The following is a 23,926-nucleotide window of genomic DNA, read 5'->3' on the forward strand; positions in this document are numbered from 1 at the left end:
CTTTCAAGATAATGAAGGGAATAGACTTAGTAGATAAAAACAGGTTGTTCACCCTCTCCAAAGTAGGGAGAACGAGATGGCACTCTCTAAAGTTAAAAGGGGATAGATTCCATACAAACGTAAATAAGTTCTTTTTCACCCAGAGAGTGGTGGAAAACTGGAACACTCTTCCGGAGGCTGTCGTAGGGGAAAACACCATCTAGGGATTCAAGACAAAGTTAGACAAGTTCCTGTGGAACTAGAACGTATGCAGGTAGGGCTGGTCTCGGTTAGGGCGCTGGTCTTTGACCTGGGGGCCACTGCGGGAGGGAACTGCTGGGCACGATGGACCACTGGTCTGACCCAGCAGCTGCAATTCTTATGTTCTTATGATTCTCTAACCAGTGCCTGTGACATGGATGCCGGTTAGAGAATCGGGGTGGTTAGGTAGTGCTAGGCATCTGCCGTCAGGACTGACACAATTCTATATAGGACGCCCATGTGCAATTCTCAAAAGCTGCTTAGGCGGCTGCTGAGACTTGGCATCCTATACAGAATCTGACCTTTACTTTAATGACTCATGACAGCTATTGCTACAAAAAAATTTTTCCATCAGTACTGAATCGAAGGATGTGAAGACACATGCAATTAAGACTTTTTGGTTTCTTATTCATGTTTACTTTTTGAATATTTCTATAACTGTTCTTTCACTTTTATGTTGAAAAAAGTGGCATAGGGGGCCTTGGGAGTCTGGGTCCCCTCACCTTCAGCTCAGGACCCCACCGCCAACTTGAGCGCTGTTCTGGCAGCATAGAAGACACTTTCAGCTGGCAGGGCTCAGCAAGGTATATTTTAATAAGGCAGTGGTTTTGGTAGTGGGTGCAGTGATGGTGGGGGATGGGCAGGGGTAGGCAGCAAAGGGTGGGAGGAAAGGTGGAGAGAATGCGTGGCCCTCTCATTCTACCTTTGGAACCCTCAAAAATATACTTCTGGCTGCATCCCTAGTTGAGAGGGGGAGTACATTGCTTAGATTTGTAAAACAAAAATCTAATTTAATGCATTTTGAATTTTATATTGTAGACAGCAGGGAGCTTCCAGATGTGTGTACAAAATGACTGTGCAGTGAACCCTGTTGCAAATGGGGCTTTGAAGTAGGTGACAGGTGACTGCATCCATACGCAAAAAACGGCTGCAATTTTTACAGGACTACTGACATTCGACTGGCAGAGGGTTACCTTCTCCAATGAGTCACGTTTTGAGCTCCATCGAACAGATGGGCGTTGGCGTGTCAGGTCTGAAACCACAGAGAACACCCAGTAACCATTGTAAGATGCACACAAGCTAGTGGCAGCAGCTTTATGGTCTGGGGATGTTTTCCTGGTATGGTCTTGGTCTCTTGATACCGCTAGAATGCACTCTCAACTTATATGGGTATTTCTCCATCCTTGCCGATCAAGTACACCCATATATGTTTATGGTCTTTCCTATGGTTGATGGGATCTTTCAACAGGACAATGCGACATGTCATATCACCAGGATTGTTCATGAGTGGTTCACAGAGCATGACCAAGACTTCCAGCTACTTCCCTGGCCTCCAAATTCACCAGACCTTAACCCAATCGAGCACATTTGGGAAAACCTCAATCAACATGTTCGACGACTGGATCCACCACCATGCACCCATCAGCAATTGTCGGACGCACTGCAGTTTACATAACTCCAGATACTAGCAACCATTCAGCATCTTATTGAGTCACTCCCAGGGTGTTAGCAGGTGGATATTAGCAGGTGGTCATAATAATGTGACTCAACCGTGTAGAATGTGTGCTGAGTTGAGCACCTCCCCAATCATTTTCAAATCAGCTTCTATGGTTGAAGTGGGTAGTGCTGTGTTGGGACCATCAAGCCCCTTGTGCTATTTTTGTAAAAGTGGGAGATGCTGTTTTGTGGATGTTGAGCCCCACTTGTTTGGCTTAAGAACATAAGTATTGTCATACTAGGACAGACCAACGGTCCATCAACCTCAATGTTTCCAACAGCAAAAGGTTACAAGTTCTTTGCATGTTTACTAAATCATATACTATAAATGTCACTGCATGCCACGGATGTCAATTCTTGTATTCTTATGTTCTTAAGATGTACCTGAAAGAGTTACATATTTTTTAGAAGTCAAGTCAAAAATTGCCCTATCATAAATAGAACTGGCTTTTTTGTTAACAATGTGCTGCCAAGAGCTCCATATGTACTGATCTCAAAACAATGTGATGAATGTATGCTGGGGCTCTAAATTCATATCTATACTTCTATACCCTTAATTACATCATATCCTTTCTGATTTATGTACACATCAAAGCATAAAAGAGACGGCTAAGGAGAGATATGATTCAAGTCTACAAAATCATGAGTGGTGTAGAATGGGTACAAGTGGATCGATGTTTTACTGCCTCAAGATTTACAAAGACTAAGGGACACTCAATGAAGTTACAAGGAAATACTTTTAAAACCAATAGGAGGAAATATTTTTTCACTCAGAGAATAGTTAAGCTCTGAAACGCGTTGCCAGAGGACGTGGTAAGAGCAGTTAATGTAGCTGGTTTTAAAAAAGGTTTGGACAAATTCCTGGGGGGAAAGTCCATAGTCTGCTGTTGAGACCGACATGGGACGATAGCATGGAATGCTGCTACTATTTGGGGGTTTGCCAGGTACTTGTGACTTGGATTGGCCTCTGTGAAGACAGGATACTGGGCTAGATAGACCATTGGTCTGACCCAGTAAGGCTATTATTATGATCTTAAATTCTTATGTTGGAGGTTTAAATAAGGAGATAGAATAGGCTGCATGGCAATTTTCTGGTATTGAATTTTGATTTGTGTTAAGGTTCCTCTGACTCCTCCTACTACTGTTGACATCATTCAGTGTTTGACATCCACTAGAGGTCTTTTGATATGGCTCAGCTGTTTAGCCTCCCCTTGATTCTTGTTTTGCTCTGTATAAATCAGCGTTCCCCGGAAGTCTGTCAGGTGACTCAACTCATCAGTTGGGGGCACGTCAGCTGTGCAACTTGAGGTTTTCCCTTCAGGTAGCCGCCGCTATTGAACTTAAGTATTATTATTTTGATTTTTTTCAAGATGTTTAGTTTTTAATGTTCAGTATGTTGTTCCTTAGGATGATCTCTCCTCCTGAAGAAGCAGCATGTAATTGTAAAACACGTATCATGTTGAGGATGAGGAACATTTTCACAGGTTTTTTTGCACTTGGGGATTGCTACCAGGCTCAGCTATGGTTTTCTTCAACGTCATCAGGCAGTACTGCTGTGTGGAATGACAGTGTCTACAACATTCCACATTTCTGCAGATGTCATTTTTTCGGTACTTCTTGAACTGATACTGTGCCTTTAAATTTGTTCCCCTACCTGGTTGGTTGGTTAGGGAAGGCCAGTGCTATGATGTCTTATCTATACTGCTGTTGCCTGGCAGGTATAGCATACTGAGCACTTCACTGAAATTTTATTTTGTTTGATGGTTTGTGAGATTTTTCTTTTGATATTATACTTATGTTCTTATCAAATAGTCATTTGGTTCTTCTACATGATAGTTCATCTTAGATCCTTTTTACTTTGCTGATTATTATGTTCCCTACTCATGCCTAATGTGATAATGTTTCATTGGCTTGGCTTCTATAAATATTTGATTCCTGTTCCCTGTTGTGGCATAATTCATCATAGTAACTAGCAGTAACTAATAGATTAGCATTCTTAGCAGAACTTAATCATTACTGAATATCAGTTTTCTTATATGTGTTAGCACATTTGATATTTGTCAACAGTAAAAGCTAATTTATGTTTTAATGCATATCATAATGAACTACTAATATTCAGGGAAACCTTTTTTCTGTGAAGAAACATGAAAAAAAAACAACAACATTCAACAGCTGCTGCTGTGTAATTGCTTACCTCCAGATTATCTTGTGAAGCTATTGTGAAACCAGTATATTTTTAATGAGCTTAAAAGGATCCAATAGTTCACTTTATTTTTTTTTTAGTTCAAAAAATTTTATTGATTTTAATATACAAGAAGTACAAAAGAGAAATGTTAACGAGGCAAGACACAGACAAGTTATACAAAGGAAAAAGGAACATACAATAATAGATAAAAGTTGATTTTGAAAAGTATTTAGGCAACACCATCCATATGAATGCTTTTAAAAATTTTCTCAAAAAGTGGAACATATAACTTTTAACAAATAAATTGATATACATAGAAACATAGAAAATGACGGCAGAAAAGGGCCACGGCCCATCTAGTCTGCCCACACTAATGGCCCACCCCCTAACTACCTCCATGAAGAGATCCCACATGCCAATCCCATCTTTTCTTAAAATCTGGCATGCTGCTGGCCTCAATTACCTGTTGTGGAAGATTATTCCAACGGTCAACCACCCTTTCGGTGAAGAAATATTTTCTGGTGTCGCCATGAAATTTCCCACCCCTGATTTTCAACGGATGCCCTCTTGTTGCCGTGGGTCCTTTAAGGAAAAAGAGATCCTCTTCCACCTCAATACGGCCCATGACATATTTGAACATCTCGATCATGTCTCCCCTCTCTCTGCATTCCTCGAGTGAGTACAGCTGCAACTTACCCAGTCGTTCCTCCTACGGGAGATCCCTGAGTCCTAGTGGCCATTCGCTGAACCGACTCAACTCTCCGCACATCTTTTTGATAATGCGGCCTCCAGAATTGTACACAGTATTCAAGATGGGGTCTCACCATGGATATGTACAACGGCATTATGACCTCGGGCTTACGGCTGACGAAACTTCTACGGATACAGCCCATGATTTGTCTAGCCCTGGATGAAGCTTTCTCCACTTGATTGGCAGTCTTCATATCTTCGCTAATGATCACCCCCAAGTCACATTCTGCTACAGTCCTTGCTAGGATCTCACCATTTAGGGTGTAAGTCCTGCATGGATTTTTGCCGCCAAGGTGCATGACCTTGCATTTTTTTGGCATTGAAACTTAGTTGCCAAGTCTTTGACCAATGCTCTAGCAGGAGTAGGTCCTGCTTCATACTGTCAGGCATTGAGCTTTTGTCGGGCACTGTGCTTTCATCTATTGTGCGGTTGCCTACTATGTTGCATAGTTTGGCATCATCGGCGAATAATGTAATTTTACCTCGAAGCCCCTCAGCCAAGTCTCTTACGAAGATGTTAAATAGGATCGGGCCCAAGACCAAGCCCTGCGGCACTCCGCTAATCACCTCCGTCGTATCGGAGAGGGTACCGTTTACCACTACCCTCTGAAGTCTACCTCTAAGCCAGTCCCTAACCCATGCGGTTAATGTTTCACCCAGTCCCATCGAACCCATCTTGCTCAATAACCTGCGATGTGGGATGCTATCAAATGCTTTGCTGAAGTCCAAGTACACAACGTCCAGGGACTCCCCTATATCCAGCTTTCTTGTTACCCAGTCAAAGAAGCTGATCAGATTTTATTGGCAGGACCTTCCCTTCGTAAAACCATGTTGATGAGGATCTCGTAGATTTTCCTCATTCAGGATCGTATCCAATTGGCGTTTGATTAGTGTTTCCATAAGTTTACTCACTATCGATGTGAGACTCACCGGTCTATAATTCTCAGCCTCCGTCCTGCATCCCTTTTTGTGGAGTGGAATGACGTTAGCCATTTTCCAATCCAACGGGACTCTTCCTATACTTAGGGAAAGATTGAAGAGCGCGGATAACGGTTCCGCCAGGATGTCACTCAACTCCCTGAGCACCCTGGGGTATAGTTTGTCCGGTCCCATAGCTTTGTTCACCTTGAGTCTTGATAGCTCCTCGTAGACACCGCTGGGCGTAAACTCGAAATTTCAAAACGGGTCTTCCGAGTTTTCCCTCGTCGGCAGCTGAAGGCCGGATCCCGGCGCCTCGCAAGTGAAGACCGAGCAGAAGTATTCATTTAAAAGTTTGGCTTTGTCCGATTCTATCGGGTTTCCTAAGGCGTACTATCCCATCTGTTTTTCTTTTTCTGTCACTAATATACCAGGAAAAGGATTTATCGCCCTTCTTGATGTTCTTCGCAAGGTTCTCCTCCATTCGGAGTTTGGCCTCCCTGACTGCCGTTTTGACTTGACCAGATAGTCTTCCTTGGATTCTCGCTTCCCTGATAGTTTGTAGAGAATGAACGCTCTTTTCTTCTTTTTTATGAGGTCTGAAATCTCCTCAGAGAACCACTGCGGTCTATAATTTCTACGCCGTTTACTTACTGATTTGATGTAGCGGTTGGTTGCTTCGTGTAAGGTTGATTTCAGAGTTAACCACATTACCTCTATATTATCTGTTTCGGCATGGTTTTGTAGTGCCCGATGGACGAAATCTCCCATGCTTTCGAAGTTTGTGCCCTTAAAGTTGAGGACCTTGGTTGATGTGCTTGACTTAGTGAAACCTTTCCTTAGGTTGAACCATATCATGTTGTGGTCACTGGAGGCCCTTGGTTGATGTGCTTGACTTAGTGAAACCTTTCCTTAGGTTGAACCATATCATGTTGTGGTCACTGGAGGCCCTTGGTTGATGTGCTTGACTTAGTGAAACCTTTCCTTAGGTTGAACCATATCATGTTGTGGTCACTGGAGGCCAACGTATCGCCTACCAAGACCTCTGTGACACTTTCTCCGTTGGTGAGTATTAGGTCTATTATCGCCCGATCCCTAGTGGGCTCTAATACCATTTGTCCAAGTCTCGCTCCCTTTATAGAGGTTAATAGCTTCCTGCTGCCGCTGGACGCAGCGGAAAGTTTGTTCCAATCCACATCAGGCATATTGAAGTCTCCTAACAATACTGTGTCTCCATGCAAAGTGATATTCTCAATGTCTTTGACTAATTCTATATCCATGTCCTCCTGTTGTCTCGGAGGTCTGTATACTACACCAAGATACAGGCATTTGTCCTTCCCCCTAGCCAAATTCACCCAAAGGGATTCCCCGGTGTACTTGACATCTGCGATTTTGGTAATTTTGATGTCCTCTTTAATGTATAGTGCTACCCCTCCTCCCATTTTGCCCTCTCTGTCCCGCCGAAGTAAGTTGTATCCCGGTATAGCCATATCCCACCCATGGGAGTCCGTGAACCAAGTCTCGGATATCGCCACCACATCTAGGTTGGCGTTCCTCATTTCTGTCTCTAATTCCAGAATCTTATTGTCCAAACTGTGGGCATTAACGTACATAGCCCTCCATACCTTATGTTTGCTATGTCTCTGTGTAGATATTCCTGCTTGAGCTAATTGGACTCCTATAATGCTGTTTGCAATGTGTGTTCTTACCTCTGACTCAGTGCATCCAAAAAGGAGGCAGGATTTGGAAAGTTCTAGAGCAGTACCACTGAAATGTATAGCTTATGGGGCTCATTTTCAAAGTACTTAGACAAACAAAGTACCATAGAAACCAATGGCATAGCGAGGGTGGGAGGCACCCGGGGTGGTGATGCCCCTTCGCCCTTTTCTACACCCCCTTGCCATGCGCCCTCCCCTTCCCCATACCTATTTAGCTTCCCTGGTGCAAGCAGCATCTCTAACTTGCTGCCCGCGCCGGTATTGGTTCTTTTGATGTCACTTCCTAGTCACTGAACTGGAGCACCAAGGCTGGCAAAGAGCTAGAGGTACGGTGGGGGAGGATTGAAGGCACACACACGGGGACAGGATGATGATGGAGAAAAATCCCGTGGGGACAGGGACATATTTTTTCCCATGTCATTCTCTCTGAATCACCTCATGAGCAGCATTATTCCCATGGCTCAGCAACATCAGGGTCCCCCTAAGCTTCCACTTTCCACAACTTAATCCTTTCAGGACAAGCCCCCCACACACACACACACAAAAAAACAAGTCCCCTAACCATTCTCCAACCCCTTCTGGTGGTTCAGGGGGGTCTTTTGGGGGTTCAGGAAGTCTTCAGGCAGGAGCAATGCCCAGTTGCTCTTGCCCAATTCTGTACCAGCTTCAAACTATCACCCTTGGCAGTAGTCTTGTGTAACTACTACTAGGGGTCACATTTCCATATAAAGACCCTTAGTGGATTCAAGGAAGTCCCCCTTGACCACCAGAAATCCCCCCTAGGCCCTCTCAGTCCACTAATGATACCAAGAGGTAGAGGAGTAGGAGGCCTGTTCTTGTTAGGGCTCAGTGGGCCTTGTGAAAGGAGGTTATGTCAGGGGGACCAGAAGCCTGGGGGGGGGACCCTGATCTGGTAACCTAGGAGCATTGGGTTGTAGCTTTGGACGGTAAAATAGTTCCAGCAAAAAAGCTGGGGGTCATTTTACCATGATATCTGGGCCCTAATGTGACTTTCAGTTGCATCATGGTATTTGCATAGTAATGAGATATAAAACATGCATTTGCATATTTTGTATCTCATTATTACTTAATCCATGATGACTTACGTACCGCCATGGTACTTGTGGTCAACTGGCGTTAGGGCTGTTTAAGTTGTATTAAGGCCCAAATAATGTGACTTAAGGCCCTAATGATCTTGATGGATTCTCTTAATCTTTTGCTCCAGAGATCCTATCTTTGTTTAGTAAGCAGCCAATTAAATTGAAAAAGATGTCTGTAGTAGATAATGGTTAAATGGGAACGTTCCAGCTAAACCTTTCTTTCCTTATGCAATTTCTTCCTTTTAGATATCTTCAATAATACTACTCTCCACCCCTTATAATGTGGTCATATGTATACTTTGGAGGACAGGTTGGAGAGGGGAAATATGATAGAGACATTTAAATACCTACGTAGCATAAATGTGCATAAGACAAGTCTCTTTCATTTGAAAGGAAACTCCGGAGTGAGAGGGCATGAGATGAAATTAAGAGATAGACTCAGGAGTAATCTAAGGAAATATTTTTTTTTACAGAAAGGGTGGTAGATGCATGGAATAGTCTCCTGGTAGAGGTGCCTACATTCAAGAAAGCATGGGAAAGGCACGTGGGATCTCTTAGAAAGAGGAGGAGATAGTGGATGGGCCATTTAGCCTTTATCTGCAATCATGTTTCTATCTGTATAAGTGTGCACCTGTAGATACAGGAACTGATCAAGTTTCAAGTTTATTTAAAAATTTGATGTGATAGCAAAATCCAAATCCAATGCGATTTACACAGATATAAAATTGGGGTAAAAAGAAAAAGTCACATTAATTGAACCAGACAATTAGTACAATTTTAACAAAATAATACATGAGAAAAAAGGGGGGGGGGAATACAATTCATAAACAAATAAAAGAGGGATAGATAATGAAACAAGAGGTTGGGAAAGGTTACCCGCTTAATTTTCGCTTACCAGCACTATTAGTCCGGTGTAAAGTATCCTACGTTAATAGAGCTTGAATGACTCAGTTAAAGGTGTCCTTAAAAAGCCAGCTTTTCAGAAGACTTTTAAACTTAAGAACATAAGCAATGCCTCTGCTGGCTCATGCGGCGGCCCAACAGGTCCAGGACCTGTGCAGTAATCCTCTATCTATACCCCTCTATCCCCTTTTCCAGTAGGAAATTGTCCAATCCTTTCTTAAACCCCAGTACCGTACTCTGCCCTATTACGTCCTCTGGAAGCGCATTCCAGGTGTCTACCACAGGTTGGGTAAAAAAGAACTTCCTAGCATTCGTTCTGAATCTATCCCCTATCAGCTTTTCCGAGTGCCCTCTTGTTCTTTTATTTTTCGAAAGTTTGAAGAATCTGTCCCTTTCTACTCTCTCTATGCCCTTCATGATCTTGTAAGTCTCTATCATATCCCCTCTAAGTCTCCTCTTCTCCAGGGAAAAGAGACCCAGTTTCTCCAATCTCTCAGCGTATGACAGATTTTCCATCCCTTTTATCAGACGTGTTGCTCTCCTCTGAACCCTCTCAAATAACGCCATATCCTTCTTAAGGTACGGCGACCAATATTGGATGCAGTACTCCAGATGCGGATGCACCATCGCCCGATACAACGGCAAGATAACTCCTTTCGTTCTGGTAGTAATATCCTTCTTGATTATACCTAGCATTCTATTCGCTCTCTTAGCAGCCGCTGTACACTGTGCCATCGGCTTCATTGTCATGTCCACCATTACCACCAAGTCCCTTTCTTGGGTACTCTCCTTCAATAGCATCCTTCCCATCGTATAGCTGTACCTCAGTTTTCTGCTTCCCACATGTAATACTTTACATTTCTCAACATTGAACTTCATCTGCCATCTCGTCGCCCATTCTCCTAGTTTGTTCAAGTCCCTCTGCAATTCTTCGCAGTCCTCTTTAGTCCGAGCTTCTCTTATATTAAATCGGCAGCGAGTTCCAAATTTGAGGAGCCGTAACCGAAAAGATTGTGTCCCTCCTTGAATAAATGAATTTTAATGAAGGGACTAAAAGGAAAGATTTTGCTTCAGATCTTAAAGATTTTGTGGGAGTATAAGGGATTAGAAAACTTTCTAAAAATGCAGGAGCTTTGTTCATTAGTATTTTATGTGTGAGTAATGCTATTTTATATGTAATTCTGTGATTTACAGGTAACCAGTGCTTTTCCTTTAAAAGGGGAGTTACATGATCAAATTTTTTTCTTTTGGTGATTATTTTTATTGCAGTATTTTGAAGAATTTGTAATCTATGTATTTCTTTTGATGGATGAACAGATATAGCAAACACCATAGGCACCCCAGCATTCATAACATCACAGTGGACTTTTTCAAAATAAAAAACTCAGACTACATCTGAAATTACCAAGATCATGCCTCAATCTCTTGGATCACAAACCTTGTGATTCAAAAATCATCTCCTCTCTATTTGTAATTGCATTTCAGGTGTTTTCTACAATAAAGCTACAGCTTATAAAATGTGCCCTTGTGTACAATATCTCACTCTTCGAAATGGAAGAACTTCAATAAAATATAAGTTTAAAATGTGAGACCTTGAGGCTTAACAAGATAAGGAACTGATCCTGCATGAGCAACAAAATAGTATATGGATGCTGAAACAGAGCTGTAATAATTTTTTTACAGCTGAGCTTTCTCAGAAGCTTAACAAGCCCCCCCCCCCCCACCATGCTCTGTTCACAGTAACAAACTGTATAAGGCACAGCAGCTCATTACTGTGAGCAAAAGGAGCATTTCCATACGTAAAGTGATTTATTTCAAGTAACAATGCCAGAAGAATGCTAATTTGAGAATGCAGAGCTGCTGTTTTGTTTTTAAAGTCATAAATACTTTGTAGACCAAAGAAAAACATATCTCTTATAGAAGTCAACAATGAAAACAAATATACTGTAGATCTCAGATAATATCATTGCCTGTGGATCTGATCAGAGAATTTCTACTTGGTGAATCACTCTGTAGTTTGTTTTCAATATCCAACCTGTCAAAAAGTAATTTATTTGATTTTTCACATAAAAATATTTACATAATTTTAAAAAATGTATCTGCTCCTAAGAATTGTAATGAATATGTGTGAAATCTGATTCAGATTCCTATTGTTTGCATTTATATAGCTCCATATTTTCAATTTTTATTATTTTTCAAAAATAAAATAGCTTTTCTTCCTTTTGTATGCACAATTCACTTCTGTTTTCCTTGGTTTTAGAATTTTTTTATTATTATTTTCTGTATTTCACAATATATATATTGTGGCAGGCAAAAGGGGCCAAGCCCTAAAACATATTGTATAGTATGCCAGTCAATGAAAGCCCTGCCACTGCAATACCAGCATTACAAACCTTTGCCATACAAAGGCAGTTCCTGTAAACTTAAGAGTGCAGGAACAGGGATTTATTTCCTTTTGAATAAGCAGGACAGAGTGCAAAAGGCAGGAAAATGTTTTACACCCACTTCCAAAGCTGCAACAGGCTGAGGGGAAGGGGTGGAATCAGTGGCGTACCAAGAGCAGTGTGGGGGGTGCGTACTGCCCCGGGTGCCAGTCATAACCGGAAGGACCCGGAACCTCCCACGCTGCCCTAAACAGCACCTCAGTGCAGCTGCCGTACTTACTCCAGAGCAGAGTCGACAGCCTCACTGAAGTGCAGGAAGGTCCTGCGATGCCTGTGTCTACCGCCTCTGGTCTGGAAGAGGTAAGTGACATTGGAGGGGGTAGACCAGCAATTGCAATCATCATGGGATCTTGCCGCAACTCCCAACGTTTGCCGGCCCACCCCCCTCCGAAGTCACTTACCTCTTCCGTAGAAGAGGCGGCAGAAGCAGTCATCGCAGGACCTTGCTGATTTGGATGGAGAGAGAAAGGAGCATAGCAGTGTGGTGGAAGCAGAAAAAGGGGGTCAGGATGGTATGGAAGAGTGGTGAAGGGAGAGAAAGGGGGTCAGGGTGGTGTGGAAGGGTGGTGGAGGGTGAAAAGGGGGTCAGGGTGGTATGGAAGCATGGTGAATTGTGAGAAAGGGGTTCAGGGTGGTGGAGGGAGAGAAAGGGCTTCAGGGTGACATGGAAGGGTTATGAAGGGTGAGAAGGGTCAGGGTGGTATAGAAGGGTGGTGGAGGGTGAGAAAGGGGTCAGGATGGTATAAAAGGGTGGTGGAAGGAGAGAAAGGGGGCAGACGCTAATGGAATTGGTGTGCAGAGAAAGAGGAGAGAGACATAAGGGGGAAGGATACTGCATGGAATTGGGTTGGAGGGAAAGAAAGGGGGCAGATGCTGATGGAAGTGGGGGGAAGGAAGAGGAGAGAGTGAAATGCCAGACTATGGGGGTGTGGGAGAGGGAAAAAGAGGAGAGGAAAGAGATGCCAGACCATTGGAGGAGGGAAGGGAAGAATATGGATGCCAGACCAATGGGGGTGAAGGGAGAGATGGAAGGGGGAGGCATAAAGTTTCTGGAAGGGGAATAGAAGGAGAGAAGGTGCCATATAGAAGGGGCAGAGAGAGGGTAAACAGTAGATGAAAGGAAGAGAGTGACAAGAAGATGAGGAAAGCAGAAACCAGAGAAGACAAGATAGAAAAAAATTCTATTTATTTATTTTTTTGCTTTAGGGGAGATGCATCGCTGTTTCTGTGGTGTTGCATTGTATGCAGAGTCCAGCTTCTTGGTGCTTCAGTTTAACCTTTGTCTACGTATTTCTATTTTATCTCCCCTTTTACAAAACTGTAGAGCATTTTTTAGCGTTAGCTGTGGGGGTAACAGCTCTGATGCTCAGAATTCTATGAGCGTCTGAGCTGTTACCAACATGGCTAAACTAAACTAAGCCTTAAGTTTATATACCGCATCTTCTTCACGGAAGTGGAGCTCGGTACGGTTTACAAAGCTTAAAAATATAAGAAGAGAAAGGAGAGAGATTTACAGGAGCATATAAATAGAGGGAATAAAAGCAGGGAAATAAAGTTATATGTTAGAGAAAAGCCAGGTTTTCAGTTGTTTGCGGAATAATTGCAGGGAGCCCAGGTTCCGCAGCAGGGTGGTGAGATCATTCCAAAGGCCCATGATTTTGAAGAGAAGAGATTTTCCCAGTTTGCCTGCGTAGAGAATACCGTGTAGAGAGGGGAAGGATAGTTTATGTCTGTGGATGGATCTGGTGGTAGCAGGCCTCGAGGCGTTAAAGGATAGTGGGATTAGGGGAGGGAGGATGCCATGAATGATCTTGAAAGCCAGGCAGGAGCATTTGAAATGAATTCTGGGAATCATTGGGAGCCAGTGAAGGTTGGTAAGGAGTGGGGAGACATGGTCAAATTTGCGTTTTGCAAAGATCAGCTTGGCTGCAGTATTCTGGATAAGCTGGAGTATTTGAAGACTTTTTTTTGTTAGGCATAAATAAATGGCATTACAGTAGTCAAGTTTAGAGAGGATGATGGATTGGCTAAAAACCACACTACAGTTTTGTAAAAGGGGGAGGGTTAGTTTGTGATTACATATTCCATACTAGGCGAAGGTGTTTTCTGTGTTCTATATGTTTGAAAAGACATGGATTTCTATTAGGATTGACTGTGTAGGATTGATCTGTACTAATCTGGCTTATTTATGTTGTACTGCTCACTGCAGTATGTAAGATGCTGCCTTTTCCTAGGTACACTGTTGTGTGACGTTTTGGATTGTTACTAAAAATCATGTTTTTCATACAGATGGGGGGTGTCAAAAAATGATGGGCCCCGGGTGTCACATATGCTAGGTACGCCACTGGGTGGAGGAAGATTCAGTGGACTTGCCAAAATATGCACTCCACAATCCCGCACCAAAAGATGGAAGGGCAAGACCTCATCACAGAATCTTCTTCCAGAGTGTGGTATACAGTCCCCAAGAAAATCTAGGTTAAACAGTGTGATTTGGCAAATGTGAAAGGTTAGGCAACTTACAACATGAGCTGGCCTACTATCACTCTTCTTCTGCTCGGGCAGCCATTTTGTGCTCACACCAGCCATATAAAAAACTCACATCCTCTGTGAAATCACAAAACAAAATGCTGTTTTCAAATTCCTTTGGTATTCATAAGCCTTTACTCACTAAATAGTTTCTCTGGCTTGTGCAATGTTCCAAACTTCAGCTTTTCAGCAAAACAATTTCAAAATAGCCAAACAATAAAGAAAAATCTCTTAGTTAAGAAAGTATTTCTTCAGTCCTTGGAACAGCAGTGCAATAACCCACCTCCATGCATTCCACTGGAGTAAGTTCAGGTGAAACACTCACCTCCATTGGTTCTGAGCCATTTTCCTCTGATAACTGGCAAACTTCCTCAAGTCTTAGCATTTCCACATCTGTTGATTGCTGTGGACTCAGAGCTTCTCTTTCCAGGTCTGCTTCCCTTGGCTGCAGCAGTGACTCTGTTTTCCCAGCCTCAAGTGCTCTGGGTGCTGCTTGGACATGCCCAGCCCTGAGCAGGGGAGGGCTAGTGCTCAGCTCTCATTGCCTCTCAGCCTGCTTAGCCAGCAATTTCAGCAGTGCTGTACTTAAAGGGGCCATGCCCTGTTTTCCCTGACTAGGTTTGGAACTGGTGTTAGGAACCTACTTAACAGCAGTGCTGTGGCTAAGCTCAGATCAGGTTTTTACTTTGGTGTTTTGAGTGTTGGTTGTGCACTGGTCAGCTGTAACTAGCTTTACTGGAGTTTTCTTAATTCTAACTAGCTCAAGGCTGGCATTGGTGTTGGGCTTGTGACAATATATAGGCAGTCCCCGAGTTACAGACGCCCAACTTAAGTACGATTCTTAAGAACGTGGTTGTAGCTTCATTTGATTTCACTGAGCAGTATTTCCAGTGGCATAGACTCCTACACTTCTCCTGTAGCAGATTCAGGAATGATGCATGGCCACATTAAGAACAGTGTGTGGTTGTGTATGCTGTACATTAGAGGGAACACTAGTATAGACAATTGACTCATGTCAGCTGGGAGCATATGCAAACAGCAAGAATCTTAAAATCTACAAGTTCTGAGTTACATACAAATCTGACTTAACTCGTTCTTAACCCAGGGGCTGCCTGATACCAGATACCAGAGAGAATTATCCTGCTGCTTTTTGACCAGTAAGGGTCACAACAGTAGTGGTAATATCCAGGCCCTGTCAGCAGAATTATCCCTTTCCACTTTATTTTTCTTCAGCTACTATTTATTCTTCTGTCTCTTCTCTTCTTTCTCTCTTTTCTTTATTTTTAAGTTTATAGGAAGCAAGCGGATTTAGACATTTCTGCACTTGAGAATCCACCTAATAAAATTCATTTCCTTTAGCAGTAAAATCACTAAGTTGCAGCAAGCATGACATTCTTGTCTCTCCTTTTCCAAATGTCATCTATCTTTCAGTCTCTTTCCTTCTGACACTAAAACTTGTTTCTTTCTATTCTCCCCCTTTTCTGCTCAAGACTATTTCTCTTCTGTTACCTAACTTATCTGTCAGCCTTTCTGCCAGTTCTCAAACCAATCTGTCTTTCTTCCTTCTGTGCTTTGGGTATTTTGAAACTAAAACCAAAGAAAAACGAAGGCAGATAAAAATCATATGGCCTATCTGGTCTGCCTATCCATGCCATCTAGTGGCGTAGTAAGAGGGATGGGGGAGCGGATCGCACCAGGCACCGTTTTTGTGGAGGCGCACCAGGCACCTCTTCTCCTTTCCACCCCTCCTCCCCTCCCCATACCTCTTTAAATATTCGCTGCCATAAGCAGCATTTTCCACCTGCTACTCAAGCCGGCCTCGGCTCCCTTCTGATGTCATTTCCTGGACGCAGAATCAGGACATAATGTCAGAAGGGACAGTGGAAGATGCTGCTCGTGCCGGCAAACGTCTCAAGAGAAATGCGGGGGATGAGTGCTCAAATGGCAAGGGGCGTGGGGGCACTCAAGTGGTGGGGAAGAGCAGGGGGCACACAGAATGGTGATGCAGGGTGCTATCACCCTGGGCGCCAACCTCCCTAGCTACTCCTCTGATGCCATTTACTATCCCTTCCTCTTGCCCAGATAGCCAATGCACTTATCCCATGCTTTCTTGAATTCAAATACACTTTTTGTCTCTACCACTTCCACCAGGAGGCCATTACATGTATTCACCACCTTTTTCCATGCACAAGCATAGGCAGCGGAACGCTTTTTTGGTTGGGGGGCCATGTAGGTATTTAAACGTCGCTATCATATTTCCCCTCTCCCGCTTTCCTTCAAAGTATACATATTGAAATCTTTAATCTGTCCCCATATGCTTTAGGATGAAGACCATCAACCTTTTTAGTAGTCTTCCTCTGAACTGATTCCATCCTGTTTATTTTCTCCCCCTCGTTTCATGTGCGTCTGTCTGTTCATGTTCCATTTTTGTTTTATTTTTTAAAATTTTAACTCTAGATATGTTATATCTTTAATTTTAATTATTTTCTTTTAAATGTCATTTTATTGTAAACCGTTTAGATACCCGTTTGATAAACAGTATATCATAAATAAAGAAACTTGAAGGTGTGGTCTCCAGGACTGTACACAATATTTAAAATGTAGTCTCACCATTATTCCAGGGATTATACATACAGTATATTGTTTTTAATATATCTTATATTTTTCTATATGCTTTTAAAATAAAAACCATTACCTATTGTACAAAGTCATTGCAGGCCTACTTAATCATCTGAAGTTGTAGCTTTTAATACATTGGTTGGGGGGTTTTTAAACCTAAGTTTTTTTCCGCATTTTCAAAGTTTACACTGGCTTTTCTAACCTTGCTAATTAACTCCTTTACAAACCAAAATAAGCCATAACAAAACTACTGTCAACATAGCTTAGATGACAAATTAGTGCTATTAAAATTAAGGGCATTCAAAATAGCTAATTTTCTCAATTCATATATTTAGTTGTCTCTCATTGCTAACAGATTTAAAAGGTTGACATTTTTCCAAACTTAATGGATGATATAATCATTGTAATGCTTTAAAATATTGATATACTTGAATAGATCTAGTTAGAATTTGATGCATTATGCATTACTTATTTTTTCATGTTATGATGCTATTCCCAGTCATTAAAGAAACAAAAATCCCCAGATATAAACTGAGAAAGGTAGGCAACACTGCACACGAACAAGTCCCAGCCCAAAATAGGGATGATCTAACTATCAATATTAAATATGGAAAGGTGAGGCCTCAGTGCTATAGCAAAAGCTATGATGCACCGATACCAGTGCTCCTGGCTTACCACTTAGAAGCAGGGCTCTTTCTTAAGCCACGCTATGCACCATCACAGGCCCCACCGTGTGCACAAATTATAATGAATATTAAAGTGCAAGTGCAATAACTAAGAAAGCAACAGACTTAATACTAATGCAGTGCTGTCAACATTTCAAAGTTAGGACTCAAAACCAGGGGAAGTAAAAAAACTTATCTGCAATGGCTGCCAGTACAGTTCATATCCGACATTCTCATACTCTCAGAATAATATCGCTGTTTTCAAACAAAGCAAACCACCAAGTTGGAAGCTCAACTGGTTCAGTTTCAGGTCAAACACCCTTTTTCAGGAGCTTAGGCAAGAAGAAACATTCCTTGAGGAGGCCAGTCGCAGGTTTGTAAGATGCCGCCAGTGAGATAAGAATGGCAGAGATGCAAAGCAATTTAAAACAGCTGAAAAACGCATCATCTTCAAAAAGCGTTATCAACAACATACACACAAGCACAGGCAATTACAGCAGCGTGCTCCATTCAATGGTGTCATTCAATCCAGTTAGGCTAACTGTGTCCATTTCTATAATCCAGTATGGTTCACGTAAGTGAAGGTAAGATCTTCTGTCACCCACATATGTTTCAGGAATTTGTTCAAGTACCATCCATCTCAGATCCTGGAAAACATGAGCTTTCTCCATACAGTGAGTGTTCACCTCATGGGAAAGCCTACTCTTGTGTTCAGACAGTCTAGTTATCCCTTCAAGACGACAGTTTCAGACACCCTCATACTGGGAAAATTTACAAACTTAAGGGCTGCACCAAATGTAAATCTATGGGGGTGGTGTATGTTATTCTTTGCCCTTGTCCTCTTGTGTATGTGGGATGTACCATGCGTCAGATATGCACTAGACTGTCTGAACACAAGAGTAGGCTTTCCCACAAGGTGATCAAAGCCTCTATGGTCACTCACTGTAAGGAGAAAGCTCATGTTTTCCAGGATCTGAAATGGATGGTACTTGAACAAATTCCTGAAACATATGTGGGTGACAGAAGATCTTACCCACACCCCAGCATGATCTGTGGGAGATATATGCAGGATCCACAAAAGGAAGAAAGATGCTGGATGGTGGGTGGAGGATGAAGAATGGAGAGGAGAGAGATGGACAGATGCTGAAGGGGTAATGCCACACAGGAAGAGGTTAGAAACAGGAGTAATATTTAACCTGGGTGGGGAGATAGAGCAAAGGGGCAATATGACAGGAGTGATGATGGACTAGGGGGTGGAATAGGAACACAGATGGGTGATGCTAGACATTGAATGATAGAGAATTGGGTGATGTTGAACAATGGATGGCAGGGACACAGAGAGGGGATAATGGACAGGGGGAGATGCTGAACATAGAGCAGGAAAAAGGAAAGGAATATAGAGGGAAGATGGATGATGGATATGAAGAGAGAAGAAATGTCAAATGGACAGAAGATCCTTGAAGAAAGTTAGGATAAGACAGAGGAAACTAGAAACTAGAGATTAGACCAATACAATGTAAAAAAAAATCTAACAACCAGATAACAAAGCTAGCAAAATAGTTTTATTTTGTATTTAATGATTAGAAAATGTTAGATTTTGAAATGTTTAATTGCCAGAGCTGATGTTAGACATGGCTGAGGTTCATGACAGAAATCTGATGAGACTTTTCTTTAGAGTTGCATTATTTCACAATATGCCTGGTACTGAGAGAGTTAATGATGATGTTAGTGAGATTATACTAGAATCAGAAATTTTCTAGTTCTTCTCTGCACCAATTTGTTGGAGAAGGGTCAAAGGCTTCTGTATAAGTAGAACTTATTTGGCCTTTATACTGTATGAGGAAGCATATTGTCACAAGGTGTGCCTGGATCCTAAGTTAAGGCACCGTTTAGAGAATATGGGCCATAGTGCTTCCTGCATTATTTGAAATGCTTCACATTCACTAGGTCCCCATTGCAGATGATTGGGATGGGATTTTCTTAACATATCAGGCAAGTGATGTACTTTTATGGAAAAATGAAGGATAAATTGTCGATAGTACCCAATTAGACCTAGGAACTCCTTTAGCACTCATTTATTCTCAGATTGGGGAAATTCTACAATGCTTTTTACTTTGTCGAGAAGAGGTCTAATTTTCTCCTGTCAAGTCCAATAATCCCAATATTTCACTCCTCTTCGGCAAAGGAGCATTTGGGGGAGGATTAATAGTTAACCCAGCTTCTTTCAGAGACTTTAATACATCCTTTACCTTAGGTAGATGAGATGGCCAATCTGTGGAAAAAATCACCACATTGTCCATATACGCTGCCGCAGAATCACCATGATCTCTCAATACCTGTCGACCATGCGTTGGCAGGAAGCTAAAGCCCCATTAAGTCCAAATGGCGTTCTCACAAACTGATAGGGTCCCAATGGGGTATTAAATGCTGTTTTGTATCTGGAGACCAAAGTGAGTGGGATCTGCCAGTAACCTCTGGTGAGGTCTAATGTCAAAGATTGGGCTGTGCCTAACTTACCCAACAAGTCCTCAATTTGAGGTATAGGATAGATAGCAAACTATGAAATTTGGTTCTCTTGATGAAAGTCTATACAAAAGCGAATACTCCTATCAGGCTCAGGAACCAGCACAATAGAGCTGGCCCTAGCACTCTTAGATTCTCTATTACTTCCATTTCTTCCATAAGAACATAAGAATAGCCTTACTGGGTCAGACCAATGGTCCATTTCCCTCACCACCTTTTCTATCTCAGCTTGTTTGGCCTGGGGTAAACAATATGGTTTCAATCATATTATCGGCCTAGTGTGATAATGGTATCATGTTCTATTCCTCTGGCTTGGCCCAGAATAGGTAAAATCAAACCTTGAAATTCATCTAGTATTTGCTGTACCTCTTCCATTTGGCCTGGGGTGAGGCTAGGGTTGACCATTACAAGCTCCAGATCCTGCATTTACAATATTTGTGGACCTAAGTCCTCATCATTTTCCTCTTCATGAAGAGATTTAAGAACCTTTCTCTCCTTCCACTCCTTCAACACATTTATATGATAAGTTTGTAATCACCCTCGCTCATAGTCTGTTATTGAGAAAGACATGGATTTTGGCCAGGTACTAGTGACCTGGATTGGTCACCTTAAGAATGGGCTACTGGGCTTGATGGACCATTGGTCTGACCCAGTAAGGCTACTCTTATGTTCTTATGTTCTCATCCTTGATTTCATAGTTCACAGGATTTAATTTATGGGTCACCACAGTTCTTTCCAATGAGCTACAAACTTATGGGGACCTGAAGGGATAAACACTAAAACTTTATCTCCTGGATTCAAGTCTCTTTTTTTCTTCTTCTTATCATAGTAAAACTTCTGTTTCTCCTGACTCTTAAATAAATTCACCTTTGCTAGTTCAGATACTCTTCACCTTGCCCTGCAATCATTTTGAATAGGAGATTATATTTTGGGCTCAGATATCCTTCTCCCAGCACCTCCTGGTACCTCCTCTGTTCCTCTCTGAACTCTTTCACAGAATGGCCTGGGATACACTCCCAAAGAATAATTCATATGGACTGACCCCCAAGGAAGCCTAATTTGTTTCCCGGCTAGCATAGAGAGCAAAATGTAGACTTCCTCCCTAAGGTTCCTTTCTTTAACACAGCAAAGGACAATAGAGGTAATATTCCAAATAATTCCTAAGGATAAAAACAGCGCTTTCAGCTTTACCCACAGAAATAGATTTTATAAAATTGGGCTAAACTTTAGCAATTTCAGTGGCAGGGTTGTGCAGCAGTTTGTGCACTTATGTGCATACTTTGAAAATGTGCAGATATGCACAAAAATTAATCCAGACAAGGTGTGTGTTCTAAGTACAATATTTCCTTTCTTTTTGAAAATCCAGCCAAGTTTTTAAACATGTGCAGTTATAAAATTACTCCTAAATTATGTAGTATTAATCCATGAAATGGATATATTGTGGGAAGCAGCCAATGGCCCTGTAAGTTTGTACCATATTTATAGGAGAATTTGACAACTAAAATAGCCAGGATGGTGCCGTTAGGTGAGTGAAATTTTAATGTGAAGACGTATCTAATTCAGCAGTGACTAATTGTCCCTTAACTGCTCATTCTGAATCTTTGTGTATTCCGTATTGTGTTTTCAATTTGCTTCTTTGCTTTTATTATTAATGATATTTATATTCAGTGGCTCTGTAATTGATGTAAACTTTGTTAAATTGCTCTTAGCCTGCAAGAAGGGGATCCATCAAGCGCAAAGAAAGAAAGAAATAACATCATCCACTCCAATAGGGCAAGTTTTGGAGCTGCACTGTATATTTCAAGTCTGTTAAACATAGGGAGCAATATTCAGCTTACAGCGGTCAGTGGTTTTGGAAAGTGTTGACAGCCACAGTCAAATTTAATATTTGATTTGTAATGTTGAGCCATGGCTGCACTCCAGCACTGAACATCCAGGGTCAGCTACTGACCTGGAAGTTATGTGGGTGTGAGTGGATATTTAGGGCTGTATTCTATAAATGACGCCCCGATTGTAGACAGTGGTAGGCATCCTACCACTGTCTAACCAGCCAATCAGGACGCACATTTTCTAAAAAAACGTGAGGCAGGTTGCCTACACTGTAGGCGTCTGTCGCGGGTGCATGGAAGCGCCCAGGGATGTTTAAGCTTGCCCAAGGTTGGGTATGGGCATAGTTTTGCCCGAAAGTGGCCTTAGGTTGTCACAAACACTCCTCTTAGCGGAGCTAAACTGTGACAAACCTTATGCTCTGGCATGTCCCCTACAACCAGGGGTATCCTCAGGATTTTTGATGGGCCCTAGGAAACTGCCTAGGCTGTGGAGAGAAAGGGTAAGTACTGGCTTCAAGTCACCAAAACTCAGACAAACTTCTTCAAGAATGAATAATAGTTTTATTCTGACCTTAGCGGTCCAAAAGGTATAACCCAAAGGCAAATACCTGCAGCATTTCACAAATCCAGCTTCAAAGAAAAATAAAGGTACAAAAGAAAACCACATGCAGTTTGTTCCTGCACTCTGGCTCAGCAATGAATTTATACTGGTATTGAAAACAGAAAACCAAACTTTCTCTCAGCAGTATTTGTCACAGAGGCATGAAAGATAGATTTCCAGCATTCATATAAAGTCCAGATAACTCTTAGAGCAGCAAGGGTTATATACTCTGTTGGGCAGCAAGCAACAGCACAGCTTTGCAAAGAGCTCACTATCACTGCAGCTATCCCTTGGAAGGCAGTTCAGCTGTGGGAGATCATGTGATTATACTACCAGCAAACGGTAGTCACAGTAAGGTTTCCAAACTAAAAACCCATTCATACAGCTCCCAGGTTCTTTAGCCCCAAACTTCACTTTAGGAAAGCAATTTATCAACATTCAGGTAAGTACACTTCTTGAATCGAAATAATAGTTAGCTCAAAGACAGGCAGCAAATTCATAAGGCATTTCTTGCTCAGAAAGAAAGGAAAAAACCCCACAGGCTGCTTCTCAGCTACTCACTGTCTTTCAGTTAGTGTCCATGAGTTCTGCCTGGCTCTCTAGCATAGGGCCAGCGTCTTGCACTTCCATTCATTCAGGGATCTGGAAGTCTGAGGTGGGAGGCTTTCTTTTACCTCCTGCATCAGCCAATCTGGAACCTCTGTCTGTGCTTCCTGGCCCCAAAGCTCACGCACTGCTTTGTGCTACTAGAGTGACTCATCCTCATCACTCTCTCCTCCCACTGCTGTCTGTTTGCTTCGGCCTGCTTGTAATCAGCCTGTAGAGGGGGATGGGCTTTGGTTCCATTGCAGGCTTTCCCTGCCTGTTTTGCCTGAGTTTTCTAGGCTCAGCTAGTTTCTCTCTGGCTATCCTAGCTGACTTATAGACCGGATGTTGCTGTTGCCAGTCTGCCTGTCCCTGCTCCAGATCACTACTGTTCTGATCATGTGGGCAAGAGAGGTCAGACTCAAGTTGGTCACCAGAATCCTATTAGGGGCAAAACTAGTGCTGGTGCTAGGTTTGTCACATTGTGAGCATAAGCAGTCCTAGGCGTCTTCCTAGGGCCGCGATAGGCACCTAAAATGTAGGCCATTGCAATGCTGGCCTACATTTCAAATATACAGTCACTAAACTGATCATGGCAAGGAAATCTTCCTTTTGCGATCAGCTGAGTGGCCATGGTAGCGAACCCCTGAACCCCCCACAAGTCAGCTGGTGAGAGGCATGCCCACTCTCTCCCACCACCACCACCGAATCCTCCTCTCCCCCCCCACACAAATACACTGTCCAAGGCAGGAAGGATGCCCACTCCCTCTTGCCACAAACTGTGAAACAATCCTCGGCAGGAGCATGCCCACTCCCTCCTGCT

General features: G+C 42.4%; 1 long non-coding RNA gene across 2 annotated transcripts in view; it reads right to left on the bottom strand.

Annotated features, from left to right (window-relative positions):
• Positions 1–23,165, bottom strand: part of LOC117353890 — a 243,113-nt gene extending 219,948 nt beyond the window's left edge. Inside the window, exon 1 of one of the 2 annotated variants that reach the window (XR_004538064.1) lies at positions 23,080–23,165. This is a non-coding gene — a long non-coding RNA (uncharacterized LOC117353890). Of the gene's footprint in view, positions 1–14,606; positions 14,678–23,079 lie in introns of those variants that run through there. The other variant, XR_004538065.1, reaches the window with a different exon arrangement.
• Positions 23,166–23,926: the final 761 nt, after the last annotated feature.

Source organism: Geotrypetes seraphini, chromosome 1, assembly GCF_902459505.1.
Source record: "Geotrypetes seraphini chromosome 1, aGeoSer1.1, whole genome shotgun sequence".
NCBI lineage: Eukaryota > Metazoa > Chordata > Amphibia > Gymnophiona > Dermophiidae > Geotrypetes > Geotrypetes seraphini.